We start from the raw sequence: 20,257 nt of genomic DNA on the forward strand, positions 1-20,257 counted from the left end.
CAACAACAGAATTATACTCCAGCACAATCTGTAGCCTCATGGCCCAGCACATCCCCCACTCAACCATCACCATCAAGCCAGGGGGTCAACCCTGGTTCATTGGAGAGTGCAGGAGAGCATGCCAGGAGCAGCACCAGGCTATACTTGAAGATGAGGTGCCAACCTGGTGGAGCCGCCAAACAGAGAAAGCAGCAAGTGATAGACAGAGCTAAGCGATCCCACAACCAAAGGATCAGATCTAAGCTCTACAGTCCTGCCACATCCAGTTGTGAATGCCGTGGACAATTAAACATCTCATGGGAGGAGGAGGCTCCACAAAAAAGATAAGCCTGAAGCATTCGCTGCAATCTTCAGCCTCCTCCAGTGGTCCCCAGCATCACAGATACCAGTCTTCAGCCAATTCAATTCACTCCACGTAATGTCGAGAAATGGTTGGAGACACTGGATACTGCAAAGGCTATGGGCCCTGACAGCATTCCGGCAATAGTGCTGAGGACTGGTGCTCCAGAACTTGCCATGCAAGGTGCACTGCAGGAATTCTCCAAGATTCCTTTGACAGCACCGTCCAAACTGACAACCACTTCCATGTTAAAGGACAACAGCTGCAGATACATGGAGGTACATCCTCGCAGATACCAGTCCCCTCAAGTTCCCATCCAAATCACTCGCCATCCTGACTTGGAAATACATCGCCGTTCCTTCACTGTCACTGGGCCAACATCCTGGAATTCCCTCCCTAAGGGCACTGTGGGTCAATCAATAGCACAGGGACTTTCTCAAGGGGCAGCTGGGACAGACAATAAATACTGGGGCCCCCCAGTGATGCCCACATCCCATGAATGAAAATGTGAGGAAAAGTCTAAAGAAGCCTTTAACACAACATAGAGTCATAGAGACATAGACCTGTGCAGCACAGAATCAGACCCTTTGGTCCAACTCGTCCGTGCTGACTGGATATCCTAAATTAATCCAGTCCCATTTGGCCCATATCCCTCTAGACCCTTCCTATCCATGTACCCATCCAGATGCCTTTTAAATGTTGTAATTGTACCAGCCTCCACCACTTCCTTTGGCAGCTCATTCCATAAACACACCAACCTCTCTGTGTGAAAAGTTACCTCTTAGGTCCCTTTTAAATCTTTCCCCTCTCACCTTAAACCTATGCTCTCTAGTTTTGGACTTCCCCAGCCCAGGGAAAAGTGTCTATTCACCCTATCCATGCCCACGATGATTTTATAAACCTCTATAAGGCCACCCCCTCAACCTCTGACACTCCAGGGAAAATAGCCCCAGCCTATCCAGCCCCTCCCTGTAGCTCAAACCCTCCAACCCCGGCAACATCCTTGTAAATATTTTCTGAACCCGTTCAAATTTAATTATGTCTTTCCTGCGGAAGGGAGAAGAGAATTGTACACAGCACTCTAAAAGTGGCCTAACCAATGTCCAGTACAACCACAACATGACCTCCCAACTTTTATACCCAGTACACTGACCAATAAAAACCAACATACCAAATACCTTCCTCACTGCCCTATCCACCTGCGACTCCACTTTCAAGGAACTATGAACCTGTCCCCCCCAACAAGGTCTCTTTGTTCAGCAACGCTCCCCAGAGCCTTGCCATTACGTGTATAAGTCCTGCCCTGATTTACCTTATTAAAATGGAAAACTTCACATTTATTTAAATTAAACTCCATCTGCCACTCCTCTGCCCATTGGCCCTTCTGATCAAGGTCCTGGCATACCTGGAGATAATCTTTTTTCACTGCCCACTACACACCTGTTTTGGTGTCATCTGCAAACTTACTAACCATACCTTCTACATTCACTTCCAAATCAAATAATGTCAAGCAGTGGATCCAGCACCGATTCTACTCAACCACAGATATTGATTTGCAGAGGGTCATCTGGTCTATTCTGAAATTGTGCAGGAAAAGCAGGCCATTCAGCCCCTCCCCCATGCCTGTGCTAGCCTTTGAGGGAGGTGTCCAATTGATCCCACTCCCCCTGATTTTTCCATGCTGCTCTGGGCATTTTCTTCAATTCAATTTATAAAGTTCTTGTTGAATCTGCTCCCATTGGCCCTTCAGTCGGGGCCTGCCAGATCCTAGCAAGTTGCACCCAACATGACTCCCCCCACCTCCCGGCTCCAGTCAACAGTTTTACCAATTTCCTGAATGGCAGCCCCCATCTTTCTGTTTCTGACTAAGACTTTCACAACTGTGAGCATTTACAGTAAATCTTTGCCCTGCAAAATGGGAGGGTCATGTGTCCATACCTCTCAGCCATGAGGCCCAGATTCAAATCCTCCTGTTTTGGGGGTGTGTTGTAACATCCCTGAGCAGGTTAGTCAGAAATAGTTGCTGTATCACAGGAGAGAATAGTTTGTATCCAGGTTTCTCATTAATTTCATTGTCACACTCACACACTTTCCACTGTTTCTGATATTGATTCGCTTGTATAAACACTCCCTGTGGCAAACCATCTGATACTCCCACTGCAGTTCACTGTTCCTGTGTTTTATTGGAATGACAGGATGAGAGTTTAAGAGTGAAACCACACAGAAATGAGAACGTAACACTCGTTGGTAAGGGTATGGGTTATTGGTAAATGATTGAAGATGTTTAGGACGGGCCACACTCTCAGACTGAGCTGGCTCTCACCTTGGACAATGTCTCCTTTAACAACCTCACTTTCTCCAGGTCAAACGATTGGCCAAGAGCAGCCACATGGGTCTCGGTTACAGGTGTCTCTTTGTGGGGAATGCGGAACATTCCTTATTCCAGTCCTACCCCGGTCCATTCCATAACTTGTTCCCCAACACATTATCAATGCTATCAGAGATAATGGGAACTGCAGATGCTGGAGAATCCAAGATAATAAAATGTGAGGCTGGATGAACACAGCAGGCTAAGCAGCATCTCAGGAGCATGATGAAGGGTCTAGGCCCGAAACGTCAGCTTTTGTGCTCCTGAGATGCTGCTTGGCCTGCTGTGTTCATCCAGCCTCACATTTTATTATCTTGACATTATCAATGCTGCTTCTTTGACCAACATCCAGAAGTAGGAAAAAGAGTCATCTGTTTTGCTTTATAAGAAACATAAGGTCGAGGAGCAGGAGACTGCCTTCCGGCTCCTCCGGCTCTTCCGGCTCCTCCGGCTCCTCCGGCTCGCCATTCAGTTTCTATCCTTCTCTCACCTGCACTTGGTCCACCACTTCCATGACTTTTCTGTCTCCATATCTGAGGAAAGGTTGTCACCGATATCCATCACCAACCCCACTGACTCCCACAGTCAGCCTGACCACACATCCTCACACCCTGCTCCCTGTAAGGACTCCATTCATTCTCCCAGTTCCTCCAGCTTGTTCCGACCTGCTCCGATGATGCCACCTTCCCAGGTCACCTCTGATGTATTCCCCTTTTTCCTCAGCCGAGGACTCCTACCCCACACCCATAACCAAGGCTGGTGGTACCCTCAAACAGGTCCAACACTTCTGCCCCCACCCCTTTGCCCCTCCTCTCCCCCCACCCAGAACAATGACAGGGTTCACCATCTCCTCACTTTCCATCCCACCCCCCCCCCCCGGTCTCCAATTCAAAGGCTCATCCTCCACCATTTCCACCACTTCCAGCAGGATTACCCCACCAAACACATCTACCCCCAACATCATTCCCTCCACCCCCATCCCTGCCACTGCCCCTGTCAGCATTCCAGAGGGACATCCTGGTCCACTCCTCCATCACTCCTAACACTTCCTCCCTGCATCCACAGCATCTTCCTATGCAATCACAGAAGGTGAAACATTTGCACATTCCCTCCCTCCTCACTGTCTAAAGTGCCAGACACACCCTCCAAGAGAGGCAGTGATTTCCTTTTGCTTTTTCCAATCCAGTCACTGCTCCCCATGTGGTATCCCCTACATTGGAGAGACCAATCACAGACTCACTGCTCCCCATGTGGTCTCCCTTACATTGGAGAGACCAATCACATGCTCACTGCTCCCCATGTGGTCTCCCTTACATTGGAGAGACCAATCACAGACTCACTGCTCCCCATGTGGTCTCCCTTACATTGGAGAGACCAATCACATGCTCACTGCTCCCCATGTGGTCTCCCTTACATTAGACAGACCAATCACAGGCTGGGAGATCACTTTGTGGAACAGCTCTGCTCTGTTGGTAGGAATAACTCTGACCTCCCTCTGCATTCCCGTTTCAGGATAGCCCCTCCGCTCTGGAGCTGATGTTTCCAACCTGGGCCTACAGCAAACCTCCTACACAGCTCGAAGCAACTCTCCTGTGCCAGCGTGAGCGCCACCTTTGTCTTTGGCTGTGGGCACCCTCACGATCTGTTCCACTTACTCCTCCTCCCCCTCTGTCAACTACATAAACACCTTCCAGCCCTTTCAGTTCCAAAGCAGGGTCACTTGCCTCGAAATGTTAACTCTGTTTTTCTCTCTCCACAGATGCTGCCAGACTGGCTGAGTTTTTCCAGCAATTTCTGTTTTGGTTTCAGGTCTCCAGCATCTGCAGTATCTTTCTTTTAAGTAACCAGTAGTATTACATTGTTAGAAATGTTTTACCAATCTGTCAAGTTTTGTGGGAGGTCAAAACAGTGCACAGATTAAAAGAACGACAAAAAACCCCCAATAAAACTGAGTTTGTAAGGAGGGAAAGTCATGATTGTCCCAGACCCCTGCTGTCTCACCAGAGCAAGATAACTGACTGGTTTAACCTGAAGACCACCATGTCTCAGGAGAGGAGAGAGTTTGAGAAGGGGCACGTTCATGGTAGGCTCAGCCAATAGAGGAATTGAACCCACACTGTCAGCAACACACTGCATGAGCAGCCAGCTGTGCAACCAACACTGAGCAGGGGCTGTGGGGAATGCTAACTGTTATCACGGTCAGTCATTAAGCATATTCACAAACGGCTGCCAATGTACTTTTATAAAAAAGGAACTGCAAAGTTTATTAGACATAAAAGGAAAATCCTATTTTACACAATCTGAGGCAATCTAATTATAAATACCAGAAATAGATTTTCAGCTGCTTTACATTCACCAGCAATATCACAGACACTCAAACTTCAGTAAAAACTGACTGTCTGCGCCTTTTAGAGTCGCTTGTTCAGTGGCAGGAACTGTACTTCTGTCCCCAGTAAACAACTGCATTGAGTTGATGTGAATGTTTCTTCATGAGATGCAAAAACTGCTAACACAGCTCACTTGCTCCTTAACCTCCTGTGTTCAATGGCCTTGTAGCAATCTTCCTGTCTGACAACTTAAAGCCTTCCCTTTCTGGAACTCTCCCTTGACTCAGTTCCAGGTAGCTCAGGACTTCCGGATTGTTCTGGGGACTGATGAACGACACAGCTGCCCCACCTGGCCTTTTCTCTCTCTGTTTGAAACTTACAACATCACTGACCATCTGCATGGCCCTGTCTCTCTTTCCAAACAAACTGTCTCCCCAGGTCATTGGACGCTATTCAGCATCCTTTTTGTTTTCCCTTCTACTCTCGTTTTCAAAAGCACTGAACTATTCACCTTTCTTTCTACAAAAGCCTAATTTAAAAGCATGCAAACAATTTTCTAACATCGTTGTGTCAATCACAGGACTTCAACATGAAGCTAAACCTTCCCTTCTTAAACTGCACAATATAGAAACACAAATCAATGAAAATGCATCGTATTCTCCTCTTCCTAACCGTCATTTCCAAATAATAATTACATTATAAACTCTCTTCACACTGTTCCTTCCAGAGAGTCAGCCTGGGAAACAGATCATGGAAAAATAAGGAAATGGTGGAGATAATTTGCGTTACTTTCTGCCTGTCTTCACTGTGAAGCATTGAGAAAGCTTGCCGAAGCTATCTGAAAATGCTGCTACAAATGTCAGGGAAGACCTGAAACTAATTGCCACCCACAGGGAAGTGGAGCTGGGGAATGATTAGACCTAAAGGCTGACAAATCCATGGACCAGGTGGCCCAAAACCTTTCGGGTCTTAAATGAGGCAGCTTCAGGGAGTGTGGGTGTATTGGTTACTTTCTTCCATATCTCCCTAGAAGATTCTGGAAGGATTGCTACTGGATTGTAAAACACCAGAGTAATCTTCTGATTCAAGAAAGGAGAGATAGATGAAGCAGGAAGCTTGGGCCAGTTTGTTTCATGTCTTTCATTGGGAATTCACTGGAATCCATTATTGCAGCAAGCTATGAAGAAAACCATGATGTGTTTGGGAAAACCCAACATGACTTGTGGAAGGGAAATCATTTTAAACTAATTTATGACTTTGAACATGACTGAGAAGATAAATATTTTATACAGCATCTAATTTTGTGTAGGTGAAAAGGATATACATTGCATGTTTCTCATTTTAAAAAGGGGTATATGGAGACAATTAAATGCTTTTGTATTCTCATGACAATGCTCTGACCAATCAGAATCTACCTGCCTGGTTTAAAAATTAAACTGACAATTAACTGTTCTCACTGCTTCTCTGTGCCAATGATGCCAACTCTTGCATTCAACTCCCTTCGTAATAAAGCTTTACTTTCTACAGCTTAAAACACTCTAGAGCATTCCTGCTCCTCTGATGCTGCTTGGCCTGCTGTGTTCATCCAGCTCCACACCTTGTTATCTCGGATTCTCCAGCATCTGCAGTTCCTACTATCTCTGACATTCTATAGCTTTCCTGATTACAGACTAATCTTCTGTAATCCTTGCACTCTGACACCCAGATCCCTCCACATTTCAGAACTATGCAATCTCTCACCACTCAGATAATGTGCTTCTTTTTTATTCCTTCTTCCAAAATGGACAATTTCACACTTTTTCTGCATTGTCCTCCATTTGTCTAGATCTTTGTCCACTCACGTAATGATGCCACGCCAACATTGCCTGATTAGGTTATGACTTTCCAATTGTTCCTCTATTACTTTGTTAGTAATTGATTCCAATACTTTTCCAACTATTGATGTTGGGCTAATCGGCCAATAGTTACCCACTTTTTGCCTGCCTTCCTTTTTGAATGGGGTGTCACGTTACCAGTTTTCCATTCCTCTGGTACTTCTCCAGAATCTGAGGGTTTTAGTCCTCCTTTGCTGGGTTCTGAATTTATTCCAGTATTTGGGCCTGTCACTGACTTATACCTCCTTATTTGCATTTTTTTTCCAATTTAATCATCCTTGTTTAACTTCCTTTGGTTATTTGTGGTTAGTTTATCTGTCTCTGAAAATCTTTCATCCTGACTAAGGTACACTTTTTTTGAGAGCCATGAATTACTTCCATATATGTCTGGCACAGCTTGCTTCCTGTTATTCCTGTTAATCTATCTGCCCAGTCCACTTTGGCTAACTCTGTCCTTGTTTCATTCCAATCCCCTTTATTTAAGTTAAACACAGCTGTTCCTGACACAAGTTTCTCACTCTCAAACTGAATCCTAAATTATACCATGTTATGATCACTACTTCCTACAGGATCTTTTACTTTGATGGGACAGGTGGATAGTCCAATTGGAGTGTGACTTTGGGACTAGTGAGAGTCAAGGTAATGAAGAAATTAGCTTGGATGGAGTTGATGGAAGGATTTAGCAGAAGTTGGAGTCATATCTTCACCTATAATCATGGAAAGCCTGAGGAGCATATGGAGGGACTGCCGGTTGAGGAGAGGGTCAGTATGGTAGGCCTGCACTGATTGCACTTTAGAAGACCTTATTGCAACAGGCAAGACTCCTGGGGATCTTGGGGGGAATACACGTGAACAGGTTGTTTCTCCTCGTGAGGGAGCCCAGGAACAGATGCCATCATCTCAGAGTAAAGTCTCATTTATTTAAGGCAGAGATGCCTTCTCTCTGAGGGAAGTAAATCTGTGGAATTCTTTGCCATGGAGGGCAGGAGGGGCTGGGTCATTAAATACATTCAAGGCTAAGACAGACAGATTTTTAATCAGAAAGGGAGAACCGGGGGTTTGATTTGATTTACTGTAGTCACGTTTACCTAAATACAGTGAAAAGTTTTGTTTTGCGAGCAGTACAGACCAGTCATAGTAAACAAGGGCACACAGATCGTAGGGTGCTTAGACAGAGCGAGGCACACAGGCTACACTGCACAGGAGGTACATGAAGCAAGATCAATATTATTTGAAGTTAGAGAGTGCATTCATCAGTCTAATAACAGCAGGGAAGAAGCTGTTCCTGAACCTGTTAGTGTGTGTTCAAGCTTCTGCTTTTCCTGCTGAGAGAAGATGTTGTAGGAGAGTGTTACTGATGGTAGGACGGGAGGTATGGGGAACAGGCAGGCAAATGGAGTTGAGGATAATCAGATCAGCCACGATCCCATTGACTTGATTGGTCAGATGGTTGGCCTGTGCTCCAACACATTATGGTTCTCCAATAATGGATGATTATCTGAGGATTAATTCTTGAGAGCAAGAACAAGATTGAAAACCCAATAGGAAGCTGCACTGTCAGTGGTTTTCACAGGAAATAGCCTTTCATTGTTTGCAGTGGTTTAAAAAGAGCAAACAGTAGCGTCCCATTCTAACCCACCTTCCAGCTCCAGCTCCGTAGCCTTGCAACTTTCAAAGGATCCGAGTAGATCCCAGTTCTTTTTAAATCAGCTTTGGGTTTCCACCTTCACCTCCAAACTGGGCAGTGAATTCCAGTTGCGTGATTCTCCCCCGGCCACCGCTAATCCTTTTCCAATCCCTTAGATCTGTCTCCCCTGTCACTGAGCAGTCTGCTGGGGCAATGGGGTTCCCCTGGCCACTGTATCCAAGCCCTGCATCAGTTTGTTCCCCTGGATTAAGTCCCCTCTCAGCCTCCTCTGTTCTGAGGAAAACAAACTCCCACCCAATCCTTCTGCATTGCTGCAATTTTCAAACCTTGGTGACATACTTGTAAATTTCCTCTCTAATCTCTCCAGGGTAATTATGTCCCTCCTGTAATGCAGTGACCAAAATAGTTCACAAAATTCCAGCTGTGGCCTAACCAACGTTTTTAAACAACTCCAGCATATTTGATAAATGTGTATATATGATTATAATTTGTGAATTTGCATTTTAAAATCAAGGTGAAATAAATAGGTGGTTTCAGTTCTGTAAAAGTACTGACGTGTGTTTTCTTCTAAAGAGGTCAGCAAGTGACTTGGAACAGTGAACTAAACACATAATTTCCAAAACATTATGTGACTTCACTTCAACACCCAGCATGGTACCTGTGACATTAATTGGTGAAGTTTTCACAAGTGATCTTTTAGTGACATACTGAGGAGACGGGCCAGAACCCCTATAGTGGGGAAACAGGCCAGTCAGCCCAACATCAACCAAGCCTCTGAAGAGCATCCCACCCAGAGCTGTCCCCCTACCCTATCCGTGTATTTTCCATGGCTAACCCCCTTGGCCTCCATATCCCTGAACACTATGGGCAATTTTCCATGGCTTATCCACCTAAACTGCACATCTTTGGACTATGGGAGGAAACACACACAGACATGAGAAGAATACATACACTCCACACAGACAATCACCCAAAGGTGGAATTGAACCTGGATCCCTCGTGCAGTGAAGCAGCAGGGCTAACCACTGAGCCACCTTGGCATTTTACTGAGGTGGAGTATCTGCAAGGATATTGCTGGGAAACAATTGAAACTTTGTTTTGATGTTTGTCCTGTACTATACAGTTTTGCTTTTTATTCTTTTATGTAAAAAGCTTGTGCGATTTTGCTAAAGAACAGTGACATCCTTTAGTAAGTGTATTCAGTGACTAATTACCATGGTAACCTACAGAAAAAATTAAACTTATGGCATATCAAGCCCGGTTTCATTCTGAAATCCAACTTGTCCAGTATTACCATCAGCCAGGGTCATAAGACATTACTTCCCTGTTTTTATATTCCATACATCATCCAATAAGGGAAAACAGTCTATATGCGTCCATTACTGCCTTACGAGCCTATCCTTTCATCTCCAAGAACCCATGACAATGCTCTATATACTCCATCACTTCAGCCACCCCTCTCTGCAGCTTCCTGGTTATTATGTGTGCTGTAGGTTTACATTCCCCAAATCCCTCACACTTCTCCAGACTGAATTCCATGTGCCACTTCTCCAAAACCTCATCATTTTGGTGGCAGCTATGCTCCTCCCTGTCAGCTGCACAACCTATGTTTTGTAATGTATACAAATTCCCCCATCCCACCTCCTACATCCAACTCCACACCATTAATCAATTACCACAAACCGCTAGGGAAAGATACTGGAAACGGCCTTCCATCCACAAAGCATTTGTAAATCATTACCGTTAGTTTCCTGTCATTGAGCCACAAAAGATTGTAAAATTAGGATGAGATAAAGCCATAGACCTTGTGAACAAAGATGAAGCTTTGAAGGAGGAAGAGGAACCAGTCTCAATGAGAAAGATGACCAAGTCTCCATTTACACAATCATCAAATCTTCTTTTCCAGATCTTCAAACCACTTTTTATCAACATTGAGCTGATCATTCAGGCCCAATCATCTTCAGCTGCTTCATCAATGACCTTCCCTCCATCATAAGGTCAGAAGTGGGGATGATTGCACAAAGCTCAGCACCATTCGTGAATCCTCAGATACTGAAGCGGACCGCGTTCACATGTAGCAAGATCTGGACAAGATCCAGGTTTGGGCTGGTCAATGACAAGTGATGTTCGTGCCACACAGACGCCCAGGCTCAAACCACTGCCCCATGACATTCAATGGTGTTACCATCATTGAATCCCCCAATATGAACATCCTGGGGGGTTACCATTGACCAGAAACTCAACTGGACTCACCACATTAACACAGTGGCTACAACATTATGTCAGAGGCTGGGAATACTGCAGCGAGGAACTCACCTCCTGACTCCCCAGATCCTGTCCACCATGTCCCAGGCACAAGTCAGGAGTGTGATGGAATACTCCCCACTTACCTGGATGGGTGCAGCCCCAACAACACTCAAGAAGCTCGACACCATCCAGGACAAAGCAGCCGCTTGATTGGCACCACATCCACAAACATCCCACTCCCTCCACCACCGACACTCAGTTGCAGCAGTGTGTACCATCTACAAGATGCACTGCAGAAATTCACCAAAGATCCTCAGGCAGCACCTTCCAAACCCACGACCACTTCCATCTCGAAGGACAAGGGCAGCAGATACATGGGAACATCACCCCCTGCAAGTTCCCCTCCGAGCCACTCACCATCCTGACTTGGAAATATATCCCCGTTCCTTCACTGTCGCTGGGTCAAAATCTTGGAATTCCCTCCCTAAGGACATTGTGGGTCAACCTACAGCACATGGACTGCAGCGGTTCAAGAAGGCAGCTCACCCCCACCTTCTCAAGGGGCAACTAGGAACGGGCAGTAAATGCTGACACAGCCAGCAGCACCTGTGTCCCCAGGGTGAGTGAGCGAAGGTGATACTCTGAGCATGGCTGTTCTTAGTGACATCCTTGTCAACGTCTGATCTATCTATGTTCTATGTTCTATCCTTTTCTTCCAGAATCACAGAATCTGTCCCCCAATACCTGGAAAAGACATCGCCCGGGGAGTATCTGATGGGGCAGTGAGGTAACAGATGAGGAATCACTAGCCCATGCCTTACAGTATCTGCCCCCTTTAGGGTTACCATCCCTGGACCAGGGAGACCGTTCCTCACCTGGAGGGTCGGAGAGGATTAGCTAAGAATTTCCTAATTTCCTAACCTGGGCTGGAGGAGACCCGAGATTCCAGAGGGAAGGAGGGATGGAGGGGATTGCAGAGCGAGGGAGGGATGAGGGCACACAGGGATTTGAAAACAGATTGCTGAATTTTAAAACTGGGGACTGCTATAGGTCAGTAAGCATTGGTTTAGGGGGTGGGGTGGTTTCAAGGCAGTGAACTGGGCCACTTCTAACATCAGTGACTATGGTGGGCAAGACCAAATCAATATAGTTACTGTCTCATTGCATTAACATCACAGGAGAATAAAGAAGGGAGGGAGAAAACGGGAAGGAGAACATCTCATTTTAAATTTTCATTAAAATGAATCTTGCTCCAACAAGGAATTTTTTCCCCAGGGTCTCAGGCTGAGGACTGAGTGAGGGCAGCAGTGATCAATACCTCCCCAGTGCCCCGCACCCACGCTGTCCCTCACAATCATTCCAATTGCTGGCATCTCATTTCTTTTTTACTGAAACCTTCATCGAGCCTAGAGCAGCTTGTAAACATCAACAACCTCAAACACTACCTCATTGGGAAGGAGGAGCTGTCATGCACTTGGTCCATAGGATAGGCTCATTGATCCGAGAGATTAAGGAATTATTATTCCAGGCGGTGTAATGGGCAAACCAAAGTAAACACCCACACAGTGCAGTCTCTGTTGGATATGAAGCATTCAGCTCCTTCCATCCTATCCTGCCTTTCAATAACGCCCTGGCTGATCTGCTGCTCAAGCTGCCACCACTCCAGCTCTGCTCCACATCCCTTAACACTCTTACCAAAGCAAAGGCTGTACCTCTGTCTTCAAAATGCCAACTAATCCCCAGCATCCACAGTTTTTACCTTCATTCAAAAGCTAAGCAGCTACTTCAGTGGGAATGAAGATAATTCTCAGCACCTTTGCTGCATTTCTAGTTCACAATGAGAAATTGTACAACTCTACTAAGCCTGCAACTGGCCCAAAGCTTCTCGTTTTTGGAATGCTTAGAGGGATTTACAGGGTGAAAGTGCGATGCAGAAAGTTCCAAACTCATTGGCACATGAATAATGTGCCAACTAATCATCCTGTGTCAAATAGTTCAAGAGTAAAACTGAATGGACAACTTGGCATCATCTTAAGCTCTACCCATCTCACCCGCCTCTGCAACATCCAGCTCACTAACATCTGTCACATTTGGGGGAGCTGTTCCCCCAAACTGGACAAAGCAACAGCCTAATGGCCCTATTACTGAATCAGACTGATCCTCTAGAACTTGCTGCCCTCCTAGCTAAGCTCTCCCAGCACAAGTACACCGCTGGAATCAACCCATCAATGTGGAAAATTGTCCAGGTGCGTCTGATCCTCAAAAAGCATGACCAATCCAACCCAGTCAGTTAGCATTGCATCAGTCCACTCTCCATCATCAACAAAGTATCAACACTGTTGTCAGGCAACATTAACTCAATAATAATCTACTTATTAACACTCAGTCTGGGTTCTGCTTGGGCCAGAAATTCCTGTCCTCATTATAGTCTAGGTCCAAGTTTGACAAACAACAGTGACTACAAGAGCAGGTGAAAGGCTGGGAATCCTGCAGTGAGTCACTCAACTCCTGACTCCCCAAAGCATCTCCCAGGCACAAGTCAGGAATGTGATGGAATACTCCCCTTTTGCCCTGGATGGGGGCAGCCCCAACAGCACTCAAGAAGCTCGACACCATCCAGGACAAAGCAGCCCCCGCTTGATTAACGCTACATATTCTGACTTGGAAATATTCCTTCAGTGTTGCTGTGTCAAAATCCTGGAATTCCCTCTCTTTAAGAGCATAGTGGGTGCAGCAGTTCAAGAAGGCAGCTCACCCCCACCTTCATTGCCAAGGGGCAACTAGGGATGGAAAATAATCGCTGGCCCAGCCCAGAGACACCCACCCTCAATGAAAGAAGAAAATTGAAATGTGAGGCTGGATGAACACAGCAGGCCAAGCAGCATCTCAGGAGCACAATGCTTGGCCTGCTGTGTTCATCCAGCCTCACATTTTATTATCTTGGAATTTCCAGCATCTGCAGTTCCCATTATCAAAGAAGAAAATTGTATGAGTTTTGTGAAAGAGGAACACAAACACAATATTGCCCACAGCATCACAGACTATGCTTTGTTGATGTCTCCTTTCTGCTTCATGTGTAAGGCTCAGGGTCTTGTTCCGGGATATCTGTGTAACAGAGACAGAGCCCAGACGTATTATAATCAGAAATGTTCCAAATGTTTGCCAGCATACTTGACATCAGCCCTACATTGACAATTTGAAATGAGTTTGAAAGGAATTGTCGATGTTGGAGTTGGGTATATAGTATAATTTCCTTGGAGATTATGCAGTCCCATTGACTAGTCAGAGGTAAGTCATTATGAATTTACTACATTGAAATGATAGTCATCTCTCTGTAGATAACGAGATTCAGCAAAACGCCAACACAGGAACTGAAATTGGCTGGTAATAGACTTGCAGATTACAGGAAGGGCTCCTTAAACCTGGCCAATGTAAACACTGCATGAGATGGAAGTTTAATTTGCAAATCTCAGCCCTCTTGTATCAAATATTTCACATATTATAGTTGCTGGGTATTAGGGAAGATCCCATGCACATTATCGTTAACTGAGAGTGAAAGATTCTGGAACACATTTGTTAAAAAGAATCGAAGCACTTGTGGCATCTTGGGTTTGATGAAGAATCAATGAGTCAAAGACACCCACAGCATTGAAAAAGGCTCTTTGGCCCACTGAGTCTGCACTGTCTCATTTATATCAGCCATTGCACAGTGTTAATTATCAAGTGTACATCAATGTCATGAATGAGTTTAATGCAATCAGTACAGACTGTTACAGGAAAAGAGCCAGTGGATAGTGCCCATCAGTGAGACAGATCACAGGAACAGGGCCATTGTACATTGTTGGGGGTGAGGCCCCTTGATATTCCCCAGGCTGTGGCAGAGGTTTTGGGGAATATGGCTCCGGGGCCAGAATGTGGAAATTACATAATGATGTGAATGCAAGTGAAAGAACATACAAGTTCCAGAACCTTCCCTTGGCATTGATTCTCATCCCAATCATTAGACTGATAAACTCGCAGTGAAATCTTAAAAAAAAATCCCCGTGATTTACTTTCACCAAAAAAGGCCAAGAATTACAATGTGAACTGTCAGTATGAGCGGAGTTTAATGAATTTACTTACAAATGCTCAGCAGACTTAACACTCCTTCATGAAACACCCTCGATCTGCCAATTTCCCCTCTTTAACCCAGTCTCAGGTCACCTCACCTGATTTCACTCACTATATTTTTTCCTTTAATTAACTACTTTTCCCTAATCGGTTTCTTCAGCAATGTTATCACACAGCTCTGGAGCTGGTCCAGGGGCAGGGACAGTACCACTGCGCCACAAGAGGATTCCCACTTCTTACCATGTTTGCCGTGTGCGGAGCCAAACCAGCTCGATGGGTAATGCATCAGCTCTGGCCAGGAAAGTTCAAAACCTCCCCCAGAAACCTTCAGCATGTTGTGTGGCTGAGAGTCCCCGTGCGGTACCTGGGGACAACTGCATTGCTGGAAGGGCCAAGCTAAAGGAGCACCTCACTGCTGCAGACTGTTACAGATGAGATTTTAATGGACACCCTGTCTGATCCCTCAGTGGATCTAAAAGATCCCACAGCCTTAACCGCAGAGCAGTAATTCTCCTGGAACAACCTCAAGCAAGATCACTACAACTTGCTTACTCTCACCGACCTGCTGGGGACAGGTTGGCTACTGCAGTTTCTGCTTGAAACAGTGATGATGCTTCATACAGCACAGAAACAGACCCTTCGGTCCAACCAGTCCAGAACACAATCCCAAACTAAACTAGCCCCACCTGCCTGCTCCTGGTCCAAATCCCTCCAAACCTTTCCCATTCATCTATCTGTCCAAATGTCTTTTAAATGCTGTAATTGGACCCACATCCACCACTTCCTCAGGAAGTTCATTCCACATGCGAACCACCCTCTGTGTAAAACCTTGCCCCTCATGTCATTTTAAGTCCCTCTCCTCTCACCTTAAAAATGTGCCCCCTAGTCTTCAAATCTTCCAACCGAGAGAAATAAGAATGACCATTAACCCAGTCAATACTCCTTAAGGGCTTTGCAATATCCTGACATGATGAAGGTCAGGAGGAATGGGATACAGGGGAACTTAGCTGCTTGGATACAGAATTGGCTGGCCAACAGAAGACAGCGTGTGGTAGTAGAAGGAAAATATTCTGCCTGGAAGTCAGTGGTGAGTGGGGTTCCACAGGGCTCTGTCCTTGGGCCTCTACTGTTTGTAATTTTTATTAATGACTTGGACGAGGGAATTGAAGGATGGGTCAGCAAGTTTGCAGACGACACAAAGGTCGGAGGTGTCGTTGACAGTGTAGAGGGCTGTTGTAGGCTGCAGCGGGACATTGACAGGATGCAGAGATGGGCTGAGAGGTGGCAGATGGAGTTCAACCTGGATAAATGCGAGGTGATGCATTTTGGAAGGTCGAATTTGAAAGCTGAGTACAGGATTAAGGATAGGATTCTTGGCAGCGTGGAGGAACAGAGGGATCTTGGTGTGCAGATACATAGATCCCTTAAAATGGCCACCCAAGTGGACAGGGTTGTTAAGAAAGCATATGGTGTTTTGGCTTTCATTAACAGGGGGATTGAGTTTAAGAGTCGTGAGATCTTGTTGCAGCTCTATAAAACTTTGGTTAGACCGCACTTGGAATACTGCGTCCAGTTCTGGGCGCCCTATTATAGGAAAGATGTGGATGCTTTGGAGAGGGTTCAGAGGAGGTTTACCAGGATGCTGCCTGGACTGGAGGGCTTATCTTATGAAGAGAGGTTGACTGAGCTCGGTCTCTTTTCATTGGAGAAAAGGAGGAGGAGAGGGGACCTAATTGAGGTATACAAGATAATGAGAGGCATAGATAGAGTCGATAGCCAGAGACTATTTCCCAGGGCAGAAATGGCTAGCACGAGGGGTCATAGTTTTAAGCTGGTTGGTGGAAAGTATAGAGGGGATGTCAGAGGCAGGTTCTTTACGCAGAGAGTTGTGAGAGCATGGAATGCGTTGCCAGCAGCAGTTGTGGAAGCAAGGTCATTGGGGTCATTTAAGAGACTGCTGGACATGTATATGGTCACAGAAATTTGAGGGTGCATCCATGAGGATCAATGGTCGGCACAACATTGTGGGCTGAAGGGCCTGTTCTGTGCTGTACTGTTCTATGTTCTATGTTCTATGTTCTATGATGAAAGATGTGATATAAATGTAAGTCTTTATAAATTAGAATTAGAATCCCTACAGTGTGGAAACAGGCCCTTTGGGGCAACAAGTCCACACCAAACCTCAGTGCATCCCACCCAGACCCATTCCCCTATAACCCCACCGAAGCAATACATTGCTGAGCACTACGGGCAATTTAGCATAGCCAATCCACCCTAACCTGCACATCTTTGGACTGTGGGAGGAAACCCATGCAGACACGGGGAGAATGTGCAAACTCCACACAGACAGTCACCCAAGGCTGGAATTGAACCTGGGTCCCTAGTTCTGTGAGGCAACAACGCTAAACACTGAGCCACTGTGCTGCCCCTTAAGTATCAAGCTGTAAATTTGATTAAATACAAACTTGTAATAATAGGAGCAACAATTCCCTTCCAAGTTGATGATTTGTTTCATATTTTGGGGTAAATGTTGTTTTTGAGCATCCTGACTGATTGTGAGAGGCTTGCAGTGAAATTTCTCTGCTGTCCATTACTATTTTGAAGGTATTCATGCGAGTTGAAGAAGCTGATCATGATCAACGAGACATTGTGGTTTTAATGGGAATACTACCTCTGATCCAAAGACAGGAAAACCATTGATCCTACACCTGAGACTCCGTGCAGTCTCCAAACTGGGAGCACTGAGAGAGAGGGATTATCCTGGAAACAGATAGTATTTGAAGAATTGGTTAGATTTGCAAAGGGCAAATCCCAAATGACATTATAATGACTGAGATACTGATGGCATCCATGTCTTTGCCATAACGTGGGGAAAGGTGGCAGTCAATTCATGGACAGCAAGATCCCAAAACCAGTGCAGTGACAAATGACCAGGGTTGCTGGTGTGTTAATTTGTCCTGACTTATTGATACCTCATCGCAATACTGCGAGTTCCAGCTCCAGCATCAACCGCGCCCTGAACAGGCCCAAACTCACCGATTCACGGCCTCCAAACATTAGCAACAATCTAACCACAGCCCTGGGGCTGAGAATCTTCTCTTCCCCAGTCACACTTCTCCCTCAGCAACACACAGCACTTACTGTTCCAACCCTCACAAAACAGCTCAACAGCTCTTCCATCGCAGCAACAACTCCCATTTATATAGCCCCTGAGAGACAGTGTACAATGTCAGTGCTGAGGGAGTGCCGCACTGTCGGAGGGTCAGTGCTGAGGGAGTGCTGCACTGTCAGAGGGTCAGTGCTGAGGGAGTGCTGCACTGTCAGAGGGTCAGTGCTGAGGGAGTGCCGCACTGTCGGAGGGTCAGTGCTGAGGGAGTGCTGCACTGTCAGAGGGTCAGTGCTGAGGGAGTGCTGCACTGTCAGAGGGTCAGTGCTGAGGGAGTGCCGCACTGTCGGAGGGACAGTGCTGAGGGAGTGGGCACTGTCGGAGGGACAGTGCTGAGGGAGCGCCGCACTGTCGGAGGGACAGTGCTGAGGGAGCGCCGCACTGTCGGAGGGACAGTGCTGAGGGAGTGGGCACTGTCAGAGGGTCAGTGCTGAGGGAGTGCCGCACTATCGGAGAGTCAGTGCTGAGGGAGTGCTGCACTGTCAGAGGGTCAGTGCTGAGGGAGTGCTGCACTGTCAGAGGGTCAGTGCTGAGGGAGTGCCGCACTGTCGGAGGGACAGTGCTGAGGGAGTGGGCACTGTCGGAGGGACAGTGCTGAGGGAGCGCCGCACTGTCGGAGGGACAGTGCTGAGGGAGCGCCGCACTGTCGGAGGGACAGTGCTGAGGGAGCGCCGCACTGTCGGAGGGACAGTGCTGAGGGAGTGGGCACTGTCAGAGGGTCAGTGCTGAGGCAGTGCCGCACTATCGGAGAGTCAGTGCTGAGGGAGTGCCGCACTGTTGGAGGGACAGTGCTGAGGGAGTGGGCACTGTCGGAGGGACAGTGCTGAGGGAGCGCCGCACTGTCGGAGGGACAGTGCTGAGGGAGTGGGCACTGTTGGAGGGTCAGTGCTGAGGGAGTGCTGCACTGTCGGAGAGTCAGTGCTGAGGGAGTGCCGCACTGTCGGAGGGACAGTGCTGAGGGAGTGGGCACTGTCGGAGGGACAGTGCTGAGGGAGTGGGCACTGTCGGAGGGTCAGTGCTGAGGGAGTGCCGCACTGTCGGAGAGTCAGTGCTGAGGGAGCGCCGCACTGTCGGAGGGACAGTGCTGAGGGAGCGCCGCACTGTCGGAGGGACAGTGCTGAGGGAGTGGGCACTGTCGGAGGGTCAGTGCTGAGGGAGTGCCGCACTGTCGGAGGGTCAGTGCTGAGGGAGCGCCGCACTGTCGGAGGGTCAGTGCTGAGGGAGTGGGCACTGTCGGAGGGTCAGTGCTGAGGGAGTGCCGCACTGTCGGAGGGACAGTGCTGAGGGAGCGCCGCACTGTCGGAGGTACAGTGCTGAGGGAGTGGGCACTGTTGAAGGGTCAGTGCTGAGGGAGTGCTGCAGTGTGTAAAACTTACATATGCAAGGTGATGTTAAATGAACAGCACTCCCTTCCTCTGAAGTAGACAGTGATAATCCCTGGGCCATGATTTTAATGGAGAGGCGGACAGCTCGTGTCTGGGTTGTGTCTGGCTAATGCCCCTGAAACAGGAGCTAAAAGAGGACCCTCTGATCAGTGTCACCTCACAGGCTGTTGGCTCTTGATGTCCCTGAATTGGATGCTGTGCTTCCCCCTTCCAGGGACTCGCCTTAGAGAGGTGATGTGCACATTTCCTGGCTTCTCCACACAAGCAGCTCTGCCTGACCAGCCTTTATTGTTGCTGTTTGAAGTGTGTGTGATATGGTGAAGGTTTGTCGGGGGTGTTGTGGGACAGGAGGGGGGGCAGCTTGGTTTATTCGCTGAGTTCCAGACTCAGCTGTTGGCTGTCCACTGTGGTCCATGATCTGAGAAAGACAGGGACAGTCAGTGCTCAGCGTGAGGAATGAGATGCAATCCTCTCCGAGACTCATCCTGCTGGGAATACCTTTGGCATTGCTGGTCCCACAGACCAAGTGGTCCGTGTGTGTGCAGTAATCATGGACCTCCTTCCCATGCTCCTGGATGCTGGAGTTTGCTGTTGCCTTTTGGGGAAGGGGGCTGGGAGAATGGGGTACACCTGCAGGAGGCCGAACATCAAACTATTTCCCCAAATCAGTGACCACTCAGCACAGACCCTGCACCAGGGACCGAGGTGGGTTTTGGGGGGTTGCAGGTGGGGGGCGGTGGGATCCATGTAGCAGTTTGTCCTGCGCGGTATCACAGAAAATAAAACCGTGCA

The 20,257-nt window shown here is 47.2% G+C and overlaps 1 protein-coding gene across 1 annotated transcript in view; it reads right to left on the reverse strand.

Annotated features, from left to right (window-relative positions):
* Positions 1-20,257, reverse strand: part of rimbp2b (RIMS binding protein 2b) — a 352,244-nt gene that overhangs the window by 331,410 nt on the left and 577 nt on the right. The gene's annotated exons all lie outside the window — the stretch shown is intronic.

This window comes from Stegostoma tigrinum, chromosome 26 (genome assembly GCF_030684315.1).
Source record: "Stegostoma tigrinum isolate sSteTig4 chromosome 26, sSteTig4.hap1, whole genome shotgun sequence".
Taxonomy (NCBI): Eukaryota; Metazoa; Chordata; class Chondrichthyes; order Orectolobiformes; family Stegostomatidae; genus Stegostoma; species Stegostoma tigrinum.